The 19,724-nt window shown below is 45.7% G+C and overlaps 1 protein-coding gene across 1 annotated transcript in view; it reads left to right on the top strand.

The window, feature by feature from the left end:
* The first annotated feature begins 1,491 nt into the window (after nucleotides 1-1,491).
* DDX11 (DEAD/H-box helicase 11) overlaps nucleotides 1,492-19,724 on the top strand; it is a 430,817-nt gene continuing 412,584 nt past the window's right edge. The window contains exon 1 of the mRNA XM_086952822.1: nucleotides 1,492-1,589. The gene's annotated coding sequence lies outside the window, so the exon portion shown is untranslated. The remainder of the gene's footprint in view (nucleotides 1,590-19,724) is intronic.

Here is a 19,724-nt window from a genome sequence, read left to right on the forward strand (position 1 = left end):
TTCACTTGGTGTTTTGCAAATGGCAAATATTTTTGCTGAAACCCAATTTGCAAACATTGTGTGTATGTAGTTTTATCAGTAAACCTTAAGGTTAGTGGGAAGTTTGTAGCCACTTCAATGGAAAATGATGTGATGTCTGTAAATGACAATGCACTACCACATCATTCTTAAAATCTATAGTCTCCCGCCTGAATCAGGAGTGTTGGGATGTATGCTCTGAATGCATAAATTCATGAAGTATGTTGTACAAAGACCTCTTGGGTGTAGCTGACTATATTGTTGCTTCATCTATAAAAAACTAGGCCACACATGGGGCACACATAACACCTGACTTGTCTCTGATTTCACTAGTGAGTTTGTTGCAAGAGCAGGCTGCAGTTGTGGCCGGTACAGGTAACAGTGGTGCGTTGGGGGCATGGGAGAATAGGGAAAATAAAAAAAGTATAAATAAAACCACTTAACTTGCGCTTGCTGCATCTTCTACTCGGCGATGCAGCGAGCGCAAGGTAACATTTTTAATTTTATTTTCCCTATTCCATTGTTTGTCGACTCCACCCACCGCTTCCCCGCCCACTACTATTACCTGCATCAGCCGCGACTGGCAGGCTGAGGCATAAATATTTCAAAGTTCATGTTTTAAAACTATCACTTTTAATAAATGCCTCTCAATGCAGTGATATTATTTGAAGTACTTTCATGTGTTAGAGCAATAAAATGCAATTTAAAATTTTTTAAGTGGCTTTATCATATTTATCTATGTTGTTCGTAGCCTGCTTTACATGCCAAATATTTTCATGGCTCAGCTAGACAGCTCTCAGAGGCGGTTCAACCCAGAACCTTGGCTCAGCATTTCCTTTAAATATAGTGACTCGCCCATGTTCACCTAGTCTACATACCTCTACTTGTATCTTGTATGCTTATGTAACATGCACACTTGTCACCTTTTACTCTTGTAACATATTATTTGCTACCTCTTCTTGTATTTTGTTTGCTTTTGGTACATGCACAATTTTCACTTTTGCCTCATGTAACTTAACGTTTGCTTTTGTAACATGCCACTTGTAATTTTCTCCTCATGTAACGTTACTGTTCCTATTGTGAAGCGCTCTGACACCTTCGGGTAAAGTCCGTGCTATATAAAAACGCATAAAATTAAAAATTAAAAAACACCAACAGATTTTACATCCCTGGTGCAGCTGCAGCATACGGTTGATCCGACTGTCACTGCCAGTCCACTCCCCAATTTACAAATTATTAAGGGATCCTATCCCATAAACCCCGCCCCGAACCCAAAGCTACTCCTCTGATGAGTGACACGCAGTCCGGACAAGCAGCTGTAAGAAGTGCATGCTCTGAAATGTGTTGCTTCTGCCTTGAAAGGGAGGAGTTACGATGAAGGCAGAAAATGAAAAGTGCTTTTGGTTGCGGATGTGTTTGTCACGTGACCCTCGCGTCGGGACCTGTCACTGTCCATCGATTGGTGCAGGCAGCGGTAGCAGGGCGGTACTTTTGTGTACATCACCACACTTCGAAGTAATCGGCGCCGAACTGTGAAGGTATATGGGAAGACAGCAATTGTCAGACTGTAGGTAAGTGTATTGTGAAACGCAAATGTCATGTTTCTGATAGTGCTACTTATTGATTACACGAACGGGAATTATTTCGTTTAGGTGCTCCTTCATATTAGCTATATAGGTAAAAAATATGCTTTGGGCAGTGTTCATATAGCGCGACTTCGACCCGAAAGTATGGGACGTGCAACAGTTATATTTTAACAGGACACGTTCATGTTTGTTTTTGAAGGCACGGGATGTTTACGTGATTTGGCCTGAATCATAGGCTGTTGAGCCGATGCCAAAACTAGAACCTGGTGCCCCAGTTCCAAACTGGGCAGCTCTGAGAAGACATCTAAAAATGCTTGTGAGGGTGCCGCAGTAGCCACCAGTGGAGTCTGCTTCTGTTCACAAACACTCGCCACATTACAGTCTCCTGGTTTTTGCAGCCCCTCCTAACAGCATTGGTTGCAGTAGACTGATCTCAAAGAGATAGTACGAGCTGTGCAATTGACATATGGATTATGTAAACTCAGCCACAGAAGTCCTAGAATGACGGATGATTGGGAGACTTAATCAGAGAAACCTGATTTGCTCATGATGATTGGCATATGAAGCATTGCTGAACACTCCGAAACAGGACTGGAAACCAAAGGGGTACCATCAGTCGGTTGGAGGACTTCTATCCTGTCCTTAGACTGTTTGGGAATTTGACAAGCAGATTCTCATGCACCATCCACAAAATTGCTTTTGGCTCAGCAGTCTAGCAGGGCCTTAGTTGACACCAGTGGTCGAGGTGGGGAAAAAGTAGGGGAACTGTGGGCAGAGAATCAGAGGGTAGGAATAACCCAAGGATTGGATCCGTGGACGTAGTCAAAGGTGTGGCCAGAATGCACAAATCATCCCAATTTGTAGTACTTGTTTGACATTTCACAACCACTTACAGCTTATTATGTTATTTAATTCAACCAATGGATACACCTGGTTATTTAAAGTTTGATATGAGTTATTGACATTATAATACATTCACAAGTGGATACGTTTCCAATCACAGATTCTCCCAAATATGCTTACAAGTGGCGGCACAAGCCATTTGTCTCTTAGCCAAGGAGTTTCTGTCATCAGCACTTCTCTCTTTTTCCACAAGAGCGGTCCAAAAATGAATGGCAAAATATCCTAGTTTACAAATGTTTTCTATAAAATTTTGGCTCTGCCATATTTGCCACATCATACAATATCTGCTGCATAATCTGACAATTTAACTAATAAATTGTTCGTAGGTCAAACGGATCAAAAGTTACTAAAAAATGTGATTTGTGTTGCTGCAAAGTGGACAATCCTTTGCAAGGGTTGACTGCTGATCACCCTTCTCACTGCTGCATTTGTATGTTACACAGGCACTAATACGGCAACATCTTTGCAGAGAGTTAGCATGTGTAAAAATGTCAAAATAATTAAGTATCAGAAAGTGTCCTGCATTGTGCTGCAGCCTTTTTTGCTGCATAATTTAGTCAACACTGCGGCATCATTTAGTCCTCCTTTGCTGCATAATTCCAGTGGCCCATAGCAGTCAGCACATGTTAAAAGTGCTCGTGCATGAAGCAGAGAGATACTGTGATGTTTGTGAATTTAGTTTAGTGTGTGTGCAAATCCTGCTTTGCCGATCCCTGTGAGATGCTGCTACTACTGCTGAAACAAGGCCAATGGATGTACCAATGGGTGAGGCGGACTGGTCTCAAGGGCAGAGACGGCTTTGGTGCTGGTGACTCCCTGTGCAACAGTGTTCGTTGATGCTCCCCAATGACCACCTCCGCTATGGATTCCCTCACTACCACCTTTTTAATGGTGCCCATCAAGTCTCTATGACTACACTCTCTCTCAGATGCTTTTAATTTAATTTACAGCGTCACTCATACCAGTATAGGGTGTCAGAGCACTTTACATTACCCATATTACACAGAGACAATCAATTATACATGTGTAAATCACTGTTTAGGAAATGTTACATGAGACAAAGGACTACAAGGTGTAGGAGTCGCATGACAACCATACAAGTAGGCAGTATAGTTTAATAATGAATGATCTGGAGAAACATAAACTCTGAATTTAGAATGTAATGGTTGGGGGTTCTCGTTAATAATCATAATTGATTTCTATCCAAATGAACACTTTTTGCAACATTAGAATAACCAAAGACTGGGGGTAAAAACATAACGCTCCAAGCTTAGATGATAGTTAATTGTTTGCGGTTCTATGTTAGGATTTTAACTTATAAACTACAAGTAGCAAAGGATCTCTCTGAAAAAAGCAGTAACCCACTGACCTATTTATAATATGTGCACTTTGTGATCTGTATGGTTCGTATTCTTTGCAGCAGCCACATTAACCTGCTGCGCTACCTTTCCATGTATCAAAACTACCACTAGACAAAACTCTGATCTGTCTCTAGGAAGACCGGAGCTATCATGACATTTTTATTGTTGCTGAAAATTGCTAGAGGCCAGGAAGGAGGGAGCAAGCTGCAAACACGACACCCCCACCCAAAGTCAGCGCCCGGTGCGGTCACACCGGTTGGTTGCACCACCCTAGAGCCGGCCCTTCTCCAGGTTCCTGTGACATCCGTGACAGAGTCACTGTCCCTCTAGAGTTTTCTGCTTCATAGGCCTGGCCGCAAGACTGGAGGTGAACTTCAGCCTGGATTGTAGTGGACAAGCTTTCAAGGTTAACCCACACTTGCTACAGCTAATGTCCACCTGATGGTGCTAAGAAACCTGGACTTCTAAGGTCTTGTGGGCCTTCTAAGCTCTAACATGGGAATATGCTTCGCCAGGAGAGTGGTCTGGTGGGCTGGTCATGAAGGCTGAACCTTGTTCCCCATTTCCAAATTTGACAGCTCTGACCATAGTGGCACATCCTCTACCCCACTGAACACCACACTGCCCCACAGAGAGAAAATCGCACTGTCTTCAACTTTTACAACTCAATTATGCCGCTCTATAAGCACCTGGATGTGACTCAATTCAAATTACGCACTAGACAAGAGCAATATGATGCCTAAAAAAAGTTGATTATTAGAGACAGTGGTCCCTTTCAAGGAGAATCACTATAGATAACCTCAGTACTACAATCATGATCAGGTCTGTTCTTGTCCAATTGGACGGTATTTAGAATTTATTAACACATATTTAAAGCAAAACAATACATAAACATTTACGTGAGCAGGACGTGATGGGGTCTTAGGAAATCAGCAGATTTCCTTACCACAGGCATTTGACTTAAAAGTGACGCTTGGTGAAAATACAAAATAACAGTAGTCACAACAAGCAAGAAATCTTAAACTTCACAAAATTCTCAAGACTCGATTGTCGACGACGTTTCGATCCCCATCAGCGGTTATGGGATCATCATCAGGACTAAGCAATCAAGCGAAATGCCTGGGAAGTTGCTGTATGGCAAGTGGTAAGGCTATGGGATCTGGGGAGGGAACAATGTCCCAAACAAGGCTGGTGGCGAGCTGCACAAGGGATGCAGCCTGATGAGCGCCACGAGGAGGGCTAGAAGCATGAACGTAATGAGGTTCCAGTCTGCTCAGTGGGGATGTTGCGTCCGAGGCCTTATTGAGCACGGGATCCGTGATCCGTGTATACGGGATGGCTGCAAGACCTAGCCAAGTTGCTTGTGTCCCGGGTAGTTTGGAGCAAGGCGCAACGTCGAAGAGCACCTCACCAATGTGAAGGCAATTTGCGGTGAGGTCAATAAAAGCTGAGGCAATCCGGAGCCTGAGATCGGGCTGGGATGATCGGAGGGTTAAGGGGTGCCGAATGTCTGCGCTGAGAAAGGCTGCAAGCGCTATGTGGGAATACCACGGGGTCTGGCTGTGCTGGAACACTTGGTGTTCTGAGGCTCTGGATTGCCTCAGCTTCTATTGACCTCACTGCAAATTGACCTATCAGAGTAAGAAGAGTGTGCTCCACCCACGTGGTTTCAGTAGCCAATCATCTGAAGCGTGTTTCATATCCCAAGACTTCTTGAGATCCTTGTTGAATTTCACATAAAGCATCTTCTGCAGAATATTATAGAATATTCAAAATCCGGGCGAAAAAACATCTCTCTGAATTTCTCTAGGAACAAGACATAATCATTCAGACGAGGATCTGACGACACCAATGGCGTAGTGCAGGCTAGTGCATCTCATATCAAACAATTGATGATAATGCTCACTTTATTGCTATCCCTGTCAAACTGGGTTGGACCTAAGGCAAAATGAACAGTCACAGAATTCAGAAACTCATCCATCTTCTCTGCATTGCCATCAAATGGCAGGGTTCCTGCTTGTACGGTAGGTAAATCAGTGGTATGGCGAGCTCTTAGAGCTTGTGGTCGTGCAGCATTTTTGTGACGGATGGATTACAACTGCAAGTTTTGTTGCTGAATTGTCTCCTGTGAATCTTGTACTCGATCCATAACCACAGGCCGGACAGAAATGCTTGGCTTCGCAAACTGACAAATGTCTGGACGCAGTGGTATACTTCAGTTCCTGGATACCTTGATGTTGAAGAAATGGCGATCCCTTCTTGAAACCACTGTGTCCACAGGGAATAATCCATGCTAACAGATGACCAAGAAGAAGGACCACTTCTAAAGGAGGAAAAGCCAGGGGCACAAAAACCTCCAGACTATCAGAAGGGCAGGAAACGCTGAGAAGACCAACCTAGAAGAGCATAAGGAAAAACTAGCCAGAAGAACAGTAACCAACTAGGAGCGTGGACACAAGTAGAAACGTTAGCGACTCTAACCCAGTTCTCACTGCCTTGTATATCAAATAGTGACCTGAAACAGGAAACCTTCATCTTAGATTGGGAAACCCCATGGACTGCAATGACAAGTCACCATATTGGATAGGGCACATATAAATACACTAGAGGCCCCTGAGCACATCAAACACCGCTACCAACCCCCAGTGGTGTCTGCCTTCGTTATTCAGAGCCCCACATGCTGCCTGAAGTAGTCCAACCCCACTAAAGCCACTGGTGAATGTTAATTGTGGAAACCGCGCATCACACGCCGCAGCACAACAACTAAGGAGTGGCACGTTTGGCCCCAGCCCCGAAACGTGGTATGCCTGACCGTACGGGTGTGTGAGTGATTGTGTGAGTGGCTGTTTAAATGGGTGGTTGAGTGTGTTGGTGTTAGTGGCTGTATTGATGAGTGAGTATGTGTTAGTTGTGTTGAGAGGCTGTGTGAGTGACTGTGTGTGAGTAGCTATATGAGTAAGCTTGTGGCTGTGTGAATGGCCGTATGGAGAGTGCTTGTGTGAGTAGTTGTATAGGTCTGTGAATGAGTGTGAGTGGGTGTTAGAGGCTGTATGGGTGTGTGATATGTAAGGTGATAAGCAGTGCATTGTGGGTGTGTAAGTTATAGCTGGCTCAGGTAACTATAACTGCATAATTTCTATGGTTTTGTATGAGTTAAATCTGAGCCCAACAATAACGTCCTTTTAACCTTTGGTCTTTACAGTGAATTTCTAAGGTTTTTTAAAATCTATTTCCTAATTATAACATCTCTGTAACCTTTAGCTTTTTAAATGAATTTCAAAGGTTTTTAAAATTGTATTTTTTTAGCTGTAAACTGTAACCTTTGTGAGTGGATGTGTGATTGACTGAATGGGTCTGTGAGTGAGTGTGTTAGTGGTTGTATGGGTCTGTGAGTGAGAGCGTGAGTGGCTGATGGGTCTGTGTGTGGGTGTGTGAGTGGCTGTATGGGTCTGAGAGTGGGTGTGTGAGTCGCTGAATGGGTCTGTGATTGGCTGCGTGAGTCTGTGAGTGGGTGTGTGAGTGGCTGTGTGGGTCTGTGAGTGTATGTAAGAGGGGCTGAATGGGTGTGTGACAGTCGATGTGGGTATGTCAGTAGCTCTATGAGTTACTGGGCCAGAACAGAACCTCACCTGCCTCTTTATTGAACAAAATTCCACAGTTTTACAGAAAAAGTCTACCCAACAGGAGTACTTTCCTCTGGTTAATTAGTAAGTGCTACCTCATTGGGTAATAACTATTCTACGCTACAGCTGTGTAACGGACCAGGAGGAAATGTCTCCATCCAGCAGCCTTGTGTGTGTTTCGGCAATGTGATTGTTCCTCCTGTGTCTTCATCCAGAAATCTTTGATAACATGAATACTCCTACAGAGAAGACAACAAGACTACAAAGAGGTGAATCTCCAACAAACAAGGGTACTTCCTCTTGACTATATGAATCAAATGCTTCTTTGTTTGGTGGAACTGTGATCATATTACTCAGCATCCAGAACGCATCACCAAAATCGTTGGGAAACACAATAGGGTTCCTTTTATTAAGCTGTCCATCATCCTGGCAAAAGGCGGGAAGACCATTGCATGCTACTAAGTTCAACGGGGCAGGGCCAAACAGGCGTAGCTTTCAGGTGATTTTGCACATTTGTATACTCATAGTCATTTAAAAGGAGAACCATGGACTCTGCTCTGAACAGGTACGGACAAGAAAGATTGCGTTCCATTAGCTCAACGATGCATTTCCCTCCACGGAGCCTTCCAGATAAGTCTTTCAATGTGTAATTGCTGAGAAAATATACTTGCTTTGCCTTCGTCAAGCCCAGGAGGTCCTTTACAGAAGTGGGGCACCTGCTATGTTTATATTTGTAAGTGCTTCCTGTTGAAGTTTAATTTCTGTAAAATGAACATCGGGGCCAAAGGGGCCTCACCAAAATGTAATGGGGGAGGAGGCCACGCGACACCCACCCCGGGTGGGGATCCCATCCCTGGGGTCCAGCCTCTTGCTCCTGGGTGCTCTGCAGCCTTCCCAGGGGATTCAATGTACTATGTTGGGGACCACGGGGGAGCCTCAATGCCCCTGCGGTACCTGCTGTCTCCCTGCCTCCAGCGCGAGCTAGCATTGCTTCCACTCGTAGGGAGCAGCAAAAAATGCTACTCCCTGTGTGTTGGAGCAATTCTGTCATATGTTTTCCTGCCGGCTGTCAAAACAGATAAACTCCGCTTCTAGCAAGTGGTATACGTTTTCCGGCTCCCTCAAGCTTAGAGAGAAGTTAATGTTTGTTCTTTTATGGGCTGGTAAAGCTCCTGTCATGCGAAAGCAAGCTGCTATCTCCTGAGGGTAGGCACCTTCGGTAATAGCCGGCCCCCCTTCTTTACTTCTAATGTGCCAGCTTGGAGAGGTCGCGGCTGTATATGTTCAGGGTGTGGGGCTGCGCGACCTCCTTTTCACTTCTATTTTGATTTCTGGCCCTGGGTAGCTGATGGGCCCAGGGAGTTCGCATGGCCCCTCTCCTAATTTCATAACCTAAGCCCCAAAGAGGTGCTGGTCCCTAGGGCTCTAAAGAAGCACAGAAGGGGGGTCTGCACGGTCTCCCTCCATATTTAGATTTCCAGCCCCAGCGGCTCAAATGAGTCCATAGAGGGGGGTCTGCGCAGCCTCCTCATATATATATATATATATATATATATATATATATATATATATATATATATATATATATATATATATATTACCTACTGGCTATCGCCAGTAGGTATATATAGTTAGAATTTTTTCTCTATGGGACTTTTGAAAATTCTATGTCTAATAACTTTGGCGTTTGTGGACGGAATCGGCTGAAATGTTCAGGAAAATGGCACATTTTGATTCTGAGCAGCCCCTGAAAATTTGGGGGGGTTTCGTCAAGGGGGGGCCGAGAAAAAAGGGGGGTCCCAAAACGCGTTTTTTGCATTGAGTTTTCCATAGGGCGGTTGGACTCACTTTTAGCTCGAACGGCTGAATGGATTTGCACGAAACTTGGCAAAATTGTAGGGACTGTTAGCCCGATGTGCCTTTGCTAGGTCTCAATATATGTGCTCCAGTAGTTTTTGAGAAATTAACGTTCAAACCAAGATATATATCTGTAACAGCGCTCTGGGCAGCGATCCGGTCCGCTTACTTTTCGCTTATCGGAACTTTGCGCGCAGAAAGCTGATTGGCTCTCCGGTGTCTGTCAACATTCTAAACAGTCCGGAGCGGACGCCATCTTGTCTCTCGGTAGGATCGAGAGAGAAGAAGAGGTGAAAAACGAAAGGGGAATTTAATGAAAGGGGGCAAGGTATCCCCCTCTTGACCCCCTAGGAATGTTGTTGGGGTTATTAAAGGGTCCCGTGGGGAAAATAAAAAAAAAAATGATTTTTCACGGTAGAAGCGCTTCACGGGCCGCGAACTGGGCCGCAAACTGGTAGCGAAACGGGAATTCGCCATTTTGTGCTTCGTTAATTAAATTACTAGGTATAAGGGGGTGCGGGAGACGTATCCTAATCCCCTTACTAGTTATAAGTGGGTGCGGGAGACGTATCCTAATCCCCTATGTTTCCTGAGGGTGGCTGAGGAGGCTGATATATGTTGATACATCTCTTCCAGCGGCTGTGCGTGAGCTTTTTTTTTTTTTTTTGCTGCGTGACAGTCCGGAGCGGCCGCCATCTTGTCTCTCGGTAGGATCGAGAGAGAAGAAAAGGTGAAAAACTAAGGGGGAATTTAATGAAAGGGGGCAAGGTATCCCCCTCTTCACCCCCTAGGAATGTTGTTGGGGTTATTAAAGGGTCCCGTGGGGAAAATAAAAAAAGAAATGATTTTTCACGGTAGAAGCGCTTCACGGGCCGCGAACTGGGCCGCAAACTGGTAGCGAAACGGGAATTCGCCATTTGCTTCACGGGCCGCGAACTGGGCCGCAAACTGGTAGCGAAACGGGAATTCGCCATTTTGTGCTTCGTTAATTAAATTACTAGGTATAAGGGGGTGCGGGAGAGGTATCCTAATCCCCTATGTTTCCTGAGGGTGGCTGAGGAGGCTGATATATGTTGATACATCTCTTCCAGCGGCTGCGCCATCTTGCCTTTTTTTCGAATGCCACAATTTTGTCGTGCACGGCAGCCATTTTAGATGCCAGGCTGGTCCCAGGATATCACCTAACCCTGCGGATGTAGTTTATGGCCCCAGCTGTAGAGAATTCAGACATGCCAATCCTCCTGATTCAGGCGTGTGACTACTGATTTCAGTGCTAGTCTCCCGCCTCCCGATTTCTGCAAGCAAAAACCCGGGGGCATATTACGAACAACTAGCGATAATTTTTGTCTCTAACTTGTTTAGAGACAAAAATTATCGCCGCACATCGGCGATTTTTATCGCAGATAAACCTTGCTATTATCGCAGAAAAGTCAGCGATATTCATGTATTATTGACCTAATGCTCTTAGCCATGTTATCCACCTCCCATTGGATAACATGGCTAAGAACTGCTCAGGGCAGGTGTTAGATTTTGGAGATATTCGCGCTTAGCGCGAATATCTCCAAAAGTTGGTAATAGAAGGTAGCGATGTTAGGGACTGTTTCCAGTCGCTAACATCTTGGCACGCCACTTTGCATGTCATTAGTGATAAATATCACTGACATGCAAAGCGGGGCCCAAGATGGTCGCTATCTCCTTTTAGCTGTCACTAACTGGTGTTAGCGACAGCTTGGTAATAGGGAGATAATTTTATCTCCGCTTTCATGGCTTTTAAAGCCAAAAAAAGCGGAGATAAACCCCCTTGATAATATGCCCCACGATTCCTTGGGGGTTTCAGCCGACAGGGCTTGGTATTGTGTTACATGGTAATTTTTCCATGAAACGTCAGAGGGTCGATGCAGGGGTTGTAGAAGAGGTGATAAACCATTTAAGCCTCATGAACAAGCGCATGGTCTTTTAAAGATTTGTGAAGTACTCGGGGCGGCGGTGTGTGTGTGCCCTCTTTCAGGAGCGGGCGGGGGGGCACTGCCAGCAACTTGCCAGGTCAGGTAGTGTTCAACACGTGCATCACCCTTTCTCTGCCTGCTATTGCGCTCCATGCTTCGGAAAGGTAAGAAAAAGAACGTGCATTTGAGTTTGAAATGTCCGATCCTGCAGCAGCACACTTCCAAAGCCCACACATGACAATAACCCGATTCAAGGCCCCATTCACCCGTTTTAAAAAAAATAGATAACACTCCAACAAAGTAAGGTTATAAAACTTTATTAACTACTAACTTTAACAAACGGAACAAAAACTAAAAACATTTAAACATTTCTCAACACAAAAAACAACAATGGTTAGAAGCGGTCTTTTGTGCGAATAGTCCCAAGGCAGCACAACGTGCAGAGTTCTGGACGGCACCCAGGTGATGTCGCCTGGGTGCCGCACTGGTTTAGGGATCCTACAATGCTGCTCCGAAAATTGGCGTGGGGCGTCCCGGGTGGGGCGAGGGGAGGCCTCGTCAGTAGCGGTCTGTTGTGCGAATAGTCCCAAGGCAGCACAACGTGCAGAGTTCTGGACGGCACCCAGGTGATGTCGCCTGGGTGCCGCACTGGTTTAGGGATCCTACAATGCAGCACAGAAAAACAGCGTGGGGCGTCCCGGGTGGTGCGGGGGGAGGCCTCGTCAGTAGCGGTCTGTGTCCAGTGTCACATGGCTGACACAACATGTACGACAGGCACCCAGGTGATGTCCAGTAAACTGCCGCACTGGTTTTGGTATCCTACAATGCTGCTCCGAAAATTGGCGTGCGGCGGCTCAGGGGGGGGGGGGGGCGTGGGGGAGCCGGCGTGAACGGGCCTCCCCAGGTGGCGGCCATCTAGCTGAGTTGCGCTCGCTCTTGCGGCCACAGCGTCTCGCTCACCATGTTGTTGAGTTGCTCCCACTCTTGCAGTGCAGCAATAGGCGGCTGCCACATGGCTCTTAAAATGGCGGACAGCTCCTCGGTTTTAGGCCTGGTCCACTGAAATGGCCCTGGGACACTTTGGAACTCGGACGCTTGCCTGCTAGGGCTTGGGCTCCATTCTCGAAAAGCGTCCGCTCAGCCGTGAAGATTGTATAAAAGTCTTGGGGGCCCCCGACTCCCGCAGGCTTCCGGTGGGGAGCGGCTGCCATGATTGCTCGCGGAATGACCACGACGGAGCCACGAGATGGTGGTGCTCTCATGCTGACGCCAGCTTCAGTCTGAATGATCCAGAAACAAGGTGGGGCTTTCATCGTTTGGGAAAAAAAAATGTTCTAAACCAATGAAAAGTGTTATTTTTAGGTCATATGACCAAGCCTTCCATCTTTAGGAAACCAAAAGTAAAATGAACCAATGAAAAGTTTTATAAACAAGTCACATGACCTGTTATGCGACATAGGGCTACAAAAAGCGTAGAAAATCCGTTGGCACGTGAGGCGGCGTCAGTAGCGGACCGATGTGCGAATAGGGCGAAGGCAGCACAACGGGCCGAGATCCGGATGGTACCGAGGTGGTGTCCAGCAAATTGCCGCACTGGTGTGGCCATCCTACAATGCTGCGCCGAAAGACGGCGTGTCCAGCTGAATTGCGGTCACTGTCAGTAGCGGACCGATGTGCGAATAGGCCGAAGGCAGCACAACGCGTCGAGATCCGGATGGCACCGAGGTGGTGTCCAGCAAATTGCCGCACTGGTGTGGCCATCCTACAATGCTGCGCCGAAAGACGGCGTGTCCAGCTGAATTGCGGTCACTGTTGCGGTACAGTGACTCGAACGCGCCGAGATCCGGATGGCGCCGAGGTGGTGTCCAGCAAATTGCCGTACTGGTGTGGCCATCCTACAATGCTGCGCCGAAAGACGGCGTGTTCAGCTGAGTTCCGGTCACTCTTCCGGCACAGTGACTCGAACGCGCTGAGATCCGGATGGCACCGAGGTGGTGTCCAGCAAGTGGCTGCACTGGTGTGGCCATCCTACAATGCTGCGCCGAAAGTCGGCGTGGGGTGCCCCGTTGGCTTATGAGGTGATGTCAGTAGTGGACTGATGTGTGAATAGGTCGGAACCAGCACAAGGCGCCAAGATCCGAATGGCAAGTCCTGGATGTTGAGTGCCTCAGTTGAGATTTCTGAGCAGTGCTTGTAGGACTGTCTGAAGCTTATTTGCACCTGCTGCAGCTTCACTAGGTCCGGCGGAACTTTTTGCCTTTTCCTTTCTGCTTCTTTTCCTACAATGCGTTTCATCTGAAGACACGACCAGGTCCCTGAATGTGTGCAGGGGGACGCTATTGATTGAATGAACGCGCCGAGATCTGGATGGCACCGAGGTGGTGTCCAGCAAATTGCCGCACTGGTGTGGCCATCCTACAATGCTGCGCCGAAAGTCGGCGTGGGGTGCCCCGTTGGCTTATGAGGTGATGTCAGTAGTGGACTGATGTGTGAATAGGTCGGAACCAGCACAAGGCGCCAAGATCCGAATGGCAAGTCCTGGATGTTGAGTGCCTCAGTTGAGATTTCTGAGCAGTGCTTGTAGGACTGTCTGAAGCTTATTTGCACCTGCTGCAGCTTCACTAGGTCCGGCGGAACTTTTTTCCTTTTCCTTTCTGCTTCTTTTCCTACAATGCGTTTCATCTGAAGACACGACCAGGTCCCTGAATGTGTGCAGGGGGACGCTATTGATTGAATGAAAATGGCGGCTTGACACAAAGCTGACTCAAGCGTTACTGTTGGTGCTATACAGACAAAAATTGGTTTTCAGTTTGTACATTCTTCAGGTTTTTTTTTTCCATCCAAGTCTGATTGAGAGTTTGTAGAAAAATGGCTTCAGATTTTCCACATACTACTCTTCAACATTCTTCCTAAATGTAAGAATGTGAAACTCACTAGGAGAACGGCTGTTTCTGTTTCCTTTCAAAATGCTGCCACCAATATTTTCTGAATGGAAGACACCATCTTGTAGCATAAAGGGCCGAAAGGGGTTCTGGTCTGGCCGATGGTTGGTGGAGACATTTTGACTATATCTTGGACCTGCCCGGCCTCGCCCAAAATGGCGCCGGTATAAATGGGACTCGTAACTCTTTGCCCGCAAATGTATATCTAGAAAATGTTATTGTAAGTGGCCCTGTCGTATTTTAATTACAAAATGTACGTCCACCGATTCCGCAACTGTTAGACACCTTTGTTCTTGTCACCTAATGGCCCGCTCGTTACGTTCTTCTACAGTGTAAATGTCTCCTCATCATATACGATTTCAGTTTGCTCCGTGGCCGGCCCACGTGGTTGTAGGCCCGTATTTGTATACTGACATTTTTACAATAAAGGTTTTTAAAACAAAACACGGTAGTAGTATTTTCATTTGTAAAGTTTTTACTTTTAGTGACTGTTTTCGAATCAGTAAAAGGCAAGTGAAATAAAGCAGTCCAATTACATGACGGATAAAAGGTATAATATGTAGGAACGCAGTAAAGATAAATGGTCAAGGGCAGTTGTGTTTTCCACTCCTGCAACATAAAGTGATCGATAAGAATCTGATAATCAGGCGTATCGGCGACTAAGACAGCAGGCCGAATCTCTTTTACTCAACGGCTCCGTCATGGAAGGAAGAAACGCCCTTTTTCTCGAAAAAGGAATATATTTTACTTGCAAGACAGTTGTAAATTTTCCGGGAAAGTACATTAGCCTGGAATATTATAACATATGTTTGAAAAAAAATATTGTTCGAAAATAATAAAAAGCGTAATTTTTAGGTCATATGACCAAGCTTTTCATCATTAAATTAACAAAAGTAAAATGAACCAATGAAAAGTTTTATTAACAAGTCACATGACCTGTTATGCTTACGTTACGCGCTGCGCGCCGCGCCTCGGATCACTTCCGGGTGCGCTAACGCGGCGTGTCATAAAACGCATTACGCGACAACGTAGGTCAAGAATATAGTCAAAATGTCTCCACCAACCAGCGTTCAGAACACAACCCCTTTCAGCAGTCCAAAAAGTTCTGTTAAATGACAACAGAGGGGACAGGCAACAAGAACCATCAGTCAAAGAGGGGAGGGCAAGTTCTTCTCTTCCGGGTCATGTTGGGGCGCTACCGGAACTGATCGAATTGGTAGTCTACAGTGTTTCTGGATGTTTCAGACTAAAGCTGGCGTCAGCATGAGACCACTACCATCTCGTAGCTCCGTCGTGGCCATTCCACGAGCAATCATGGCAGCCGCTCCCCACCAGAAGCCTGCGGGAGTCGGAGGCCCCCAAGACTTTTGTAGAATCTTCACGGCTGAGGGGACGCTTTTCGAGAATGGGACCCAAGCCCTAGCAGACAAGCGTCCGAGTTCCAAGGTGTCCCAGGGCCATTTTAGTGGACCAGGCCCAAAACCGAAGAGCCGGCCGCCATTTTGAGAGTCCTGTGGCAGCCGCCTATCGCTGCACCGCAAGAGCGGGCGCATCTCAACTACATGGTGAGCGAGACGCTGTAGTCGCAAGAGCGGGCGGTAAACAGCTGAATGGCGGAAGAGGCACAGTGTAGCAAAAGCGGGCGGAATGGCAACTAAAACGATAAAGGGGCGCCCCACTACAGCTTGTCTTCAGGTCAAACGGATTGTGGGACAAGGTCCAGAATTGAAGAGTCATCAAAAGGCAAAAAGTTCCGCCGGACCCCGGGAGCCGGCCGCCTATGTCGGGGGCGATCTCAGGCTACACCAGTGCTATAAGACTTGGGGAGGGTGTCGGAGCCAAGCGTCTTCTCCGAGTCCATGGCCATCACACCGCCCCTCAGGGGCCTCCGTCAAGCTGTTTAGGAAGGTAACATATCACATTGTTTTCTAATGCAGTCAGGTCCACAAACGACACTCACTTACTTTGAGAATAGTGAAGCTGCAGTAGGTGGAAATAAGCTTCAGACAGTGTTACAAGCACTGCTCAGAACTCTTAACTATGGCACCCAACATCCAGAACTTATGCTATTTGAGAATGGTAGTGACATCGAAGCATCTCAGGGACCAAAACCATTAACGTACTTTCACGTATGAAAATCTTACTTGGGGAGGGGGCAGGAGCGAAGCGCCCCCTCCCAGTCAGCGCCACCACACCGTATGTTGAAAATCTGAAGCCATCGTTCTACAAAGTCAACCAAACTTGGATTGAAAAATCTAGAAAAATGTACAAACTGAAAACCAGTTTTGGTCTGCATAGCATCAGTAACAACGCTTGAGTCAGCTTTGTGTCAAGCCGCCATTTTGATTCAACAAAGCACAGGCATTGAAAAAGGCTGAAATTCAGAACTCTAAACTATGGCACCCAACATCCAGGAGCTTGCTATCTGGATCTTGGAGCCTTGTGCTGTTTTCGATCTATTCACACATCGGTCCACTACTGACATCATCTTATAAACCAACGTTATGTAAATAGTTTTTTAATAAAATGTTTTACCCTGTTTCTTTGTTGGTGTGTTGTCTATATTTTTAATATTTGCATAGGGTTTGTCGTTATTTTGTGCGGGATGGGTGATGGAGCCGAGCTGTCTTGCAGCCCTCATGGTGTGGAGCTCAGTTCATCTCACTATTTTCGTATTTCTCAAGAAGGGTTGTTCCTAATATTTCTATTTTAGCGAGGTCAAAAAGAGATCCAATTAGTGGCCTACTGATTTTGCTCGATTACTTTTATTTTTTTACACGATTTTCACTATCTGCAAAGACTAAACAGAGTATTGCGACTTTGTGCTTGTTTGTAAATAGAGAATGATCCAAAGAGAACCAATTCTAAAACAGTAAATGCTTGGACAACAATCAATCAAATGGAGAGACAAGGAGGCACGACGGATTACAACGGGGGTAAAGGCCTGCGTTAACTACCCTTCAGTATCTGCAAAGAGAGAGTACTACTAAGGCAAAAGAGGGGAGGGGGGGGGGGTGCAGCGTTCAAAGCACATCAGCGTGCATAAATACGAAAATGTTTTTATCTATCACGTACTTGACATTTTAAAGCTTTTCATATTTGCTATTAAAAAACCAATGAAATTCACAGAAAAAACCATAGGTTATAGTGGATATATAGTTAGGAATTTGCATTTACAAAACCTTGAAAATTCAATGAAAAAACCATAGGTTATAGGCCATATATAGTTAGGAATTAGCATTTACAAAACCTTATTTTACTCGCATAAAACCATTGAAATTCCATATATAGTTAGAAGCGCTAACTATATATCGCGCACCCGCAATCCACTGCTGATGATGTCACATATTACATCATTCATGACATGGTCAGTGACATCACTGATGACATCACTGATGACATCTCAAATGTCATCAGACACGAGAGGTGGCCAAAACAAAGAGGGAAATGACCATAAGGGGGCAGAGTAGACCCCCCTTGACCCCCTAGGTTTGATGTGGGGGCCATAAAAGGGCCCCGCGGAGCAAAAAAAAAATAAAAACATTTTTTGATTTTCGCGGGGTGAGCGCCCGGTACGCGCACCGGTACGCGCACCGGTACGCGCACCGGTAAGCGTACCGGGGAGTGTACCATGGGGAAAAAGAATGACAGTTTTAAAAGTAGCTGTTTAAAAAAAAAAAATGTTTTGTTGTTTTTTTTTATACATACATATATATATAAATGCATATGCATATATATATATGCATATATGTGTATATGTGTGCGTGTAGAGAGAGGTAGAGAGGTAGAGGTGTAGAGGTAGAGAGGTAGAGAGGTAGCGGTAGAGAGGTAGAGATTAGTAGAGAGAGAAGAAGAGAGAGGTAGAGAGGTAGAGAGTAGAGAGTGAGTAATAGAGAGTAGAGAGTGAGTAGTAGAGAGTAGTAGAGAGCAGTAGAGAGAGTAGCAGAGAGTGAGTAGTAGAGAGTAGTAGAGTGAATAGTAGAGTGAGTAGTAGAGAGTAGTAGAGAGTGAGTAGTAGAGAGTGAGTAGTAGACAGTAGTAGAGAGTAAGTAGTAGAGTGAGTAGTAGAGAGCAGTAGAAAGTGAGTAGTAGAGAGTAGTAAAGAGTGAGTAGTAGAGAGTGAGTAGTAGAGAGTGAGTAGTAGAGAGTAGTAGAGAATGAGTAGCAGAGAGAATAGTAGTGAGTAGTAGAGAGTGAGTAGTAGAGTGAGTAGTAGAGACTAGTAGAGAGAGAGTAGTAGAGAGTGAGTAGTAGACAGTAGTAGAGAGTGAGAAGTAGAGAGTGAGTAGTAGAGAGTAGTAGTGAGTAGTAAAGAGTGAGTAGTAGAGAGAGTAGTAGAGAGTGAGTAGTAGAGAGTAGTAGATAGTGAGTAGTAGGGAGTAGTGAGTAGCGAGTAGTAGGGAGTGAGTAGTAGAGAGAGAGTAGTAGAGTAGTAGAGAATGAGTAGTAGACAGTGAGTATTTGAGAGTAGTGGAGTAGGAGAGAGTAAGTAGTAGAGAGTAGTGGAGAATATTCCAAAGTTTGGCACAGCACCACTTTCACAATGAGTCCAATCAAATCATATCACTTAGAGTCCTTATTGAAGCGCTGAATCTTGGTGTATATTCAAATGCTTTTATTTTCCTTAAGTTTATGTACCACAGCCAGCCGAAAGGTATCGTTCTGTACAACAGAACTTCTTTAGGGCGTTCTTATTTCCTTCAAGTTATGTCGGTATCCAGTTGTCATATAACTAGATATTTCTTCCAAATGTTAGACGAGATATAAGTATATTCTTATTCAAAGTGACTAGGTATCAATTTTACCCACACAATTCGGGCAGACTTGAGTAATTTATAGCATCCTCAAAGTCAGTCTTTCAAAAATTCCAAAGTATAGGACATGATAATCCAAATCCAAATGTTTCTCAAGAAAAGTAATTTACAATCGTTCGGAAAATCGGTGTTTGGGCAGATATGATCCAGGGACCCCCAGTATGCAAGGGGAATTAGTCCCCCCTCTACAAACGCGCCAGTGGCCTGCATTGCAGAGAGGTGTAACAAGGGTGTGGCCTCATTACACTTCTCTGCAATGCAGCTCCCTCGCGCATACTGGAGGCTCCTGGTGGACCAGTTGACCCCAGGGACCCCCAGTATGCAAGGGGAATTAGTTCCCCCTCTGCAAACGCGGCAGTGGGCTGCGTTGCAGAGAGGTGTAACAAGGGGCATAGTCTCATTACACCTCTGCAATGCAGCCCCTGGCGCATACTGGAGGTTCCTGGTGGGCTAATTGGCCCCCAGGGGCCCCCAGTATGCAAGGGGAATTAGTTCCCCCTCTTCAAACATGCACGGGGGCTGCGTTGCAGAGAGGTGTAAAAAGGGTTGTGGCTTCATTACACCTCTCTGCAATGCAGTCCCCTGGCGCATACTGGAGATTCCTGGTGGGCTTTCAGGTCTTATATAGTTAGGAATTAGCATTAAAAAAACCTTTGAAATTCACTGAAAAAACC

Source organism: Lissotriton vulgaris, chromosome 1_2 (genome assembly GCF_964263255.1).
Source record: "Lissotriton vulgaris chromosome 1_2, aLisVul1.2, whole genome shotgun sequence".
Classification (NCBI taxonomy): domain Eukaryota; kingdom Metazoa; phylum Chordata; class Amphibia; order Caudata; family Salamandridae; genus Lissotriton; species Lissotriton vulgaris.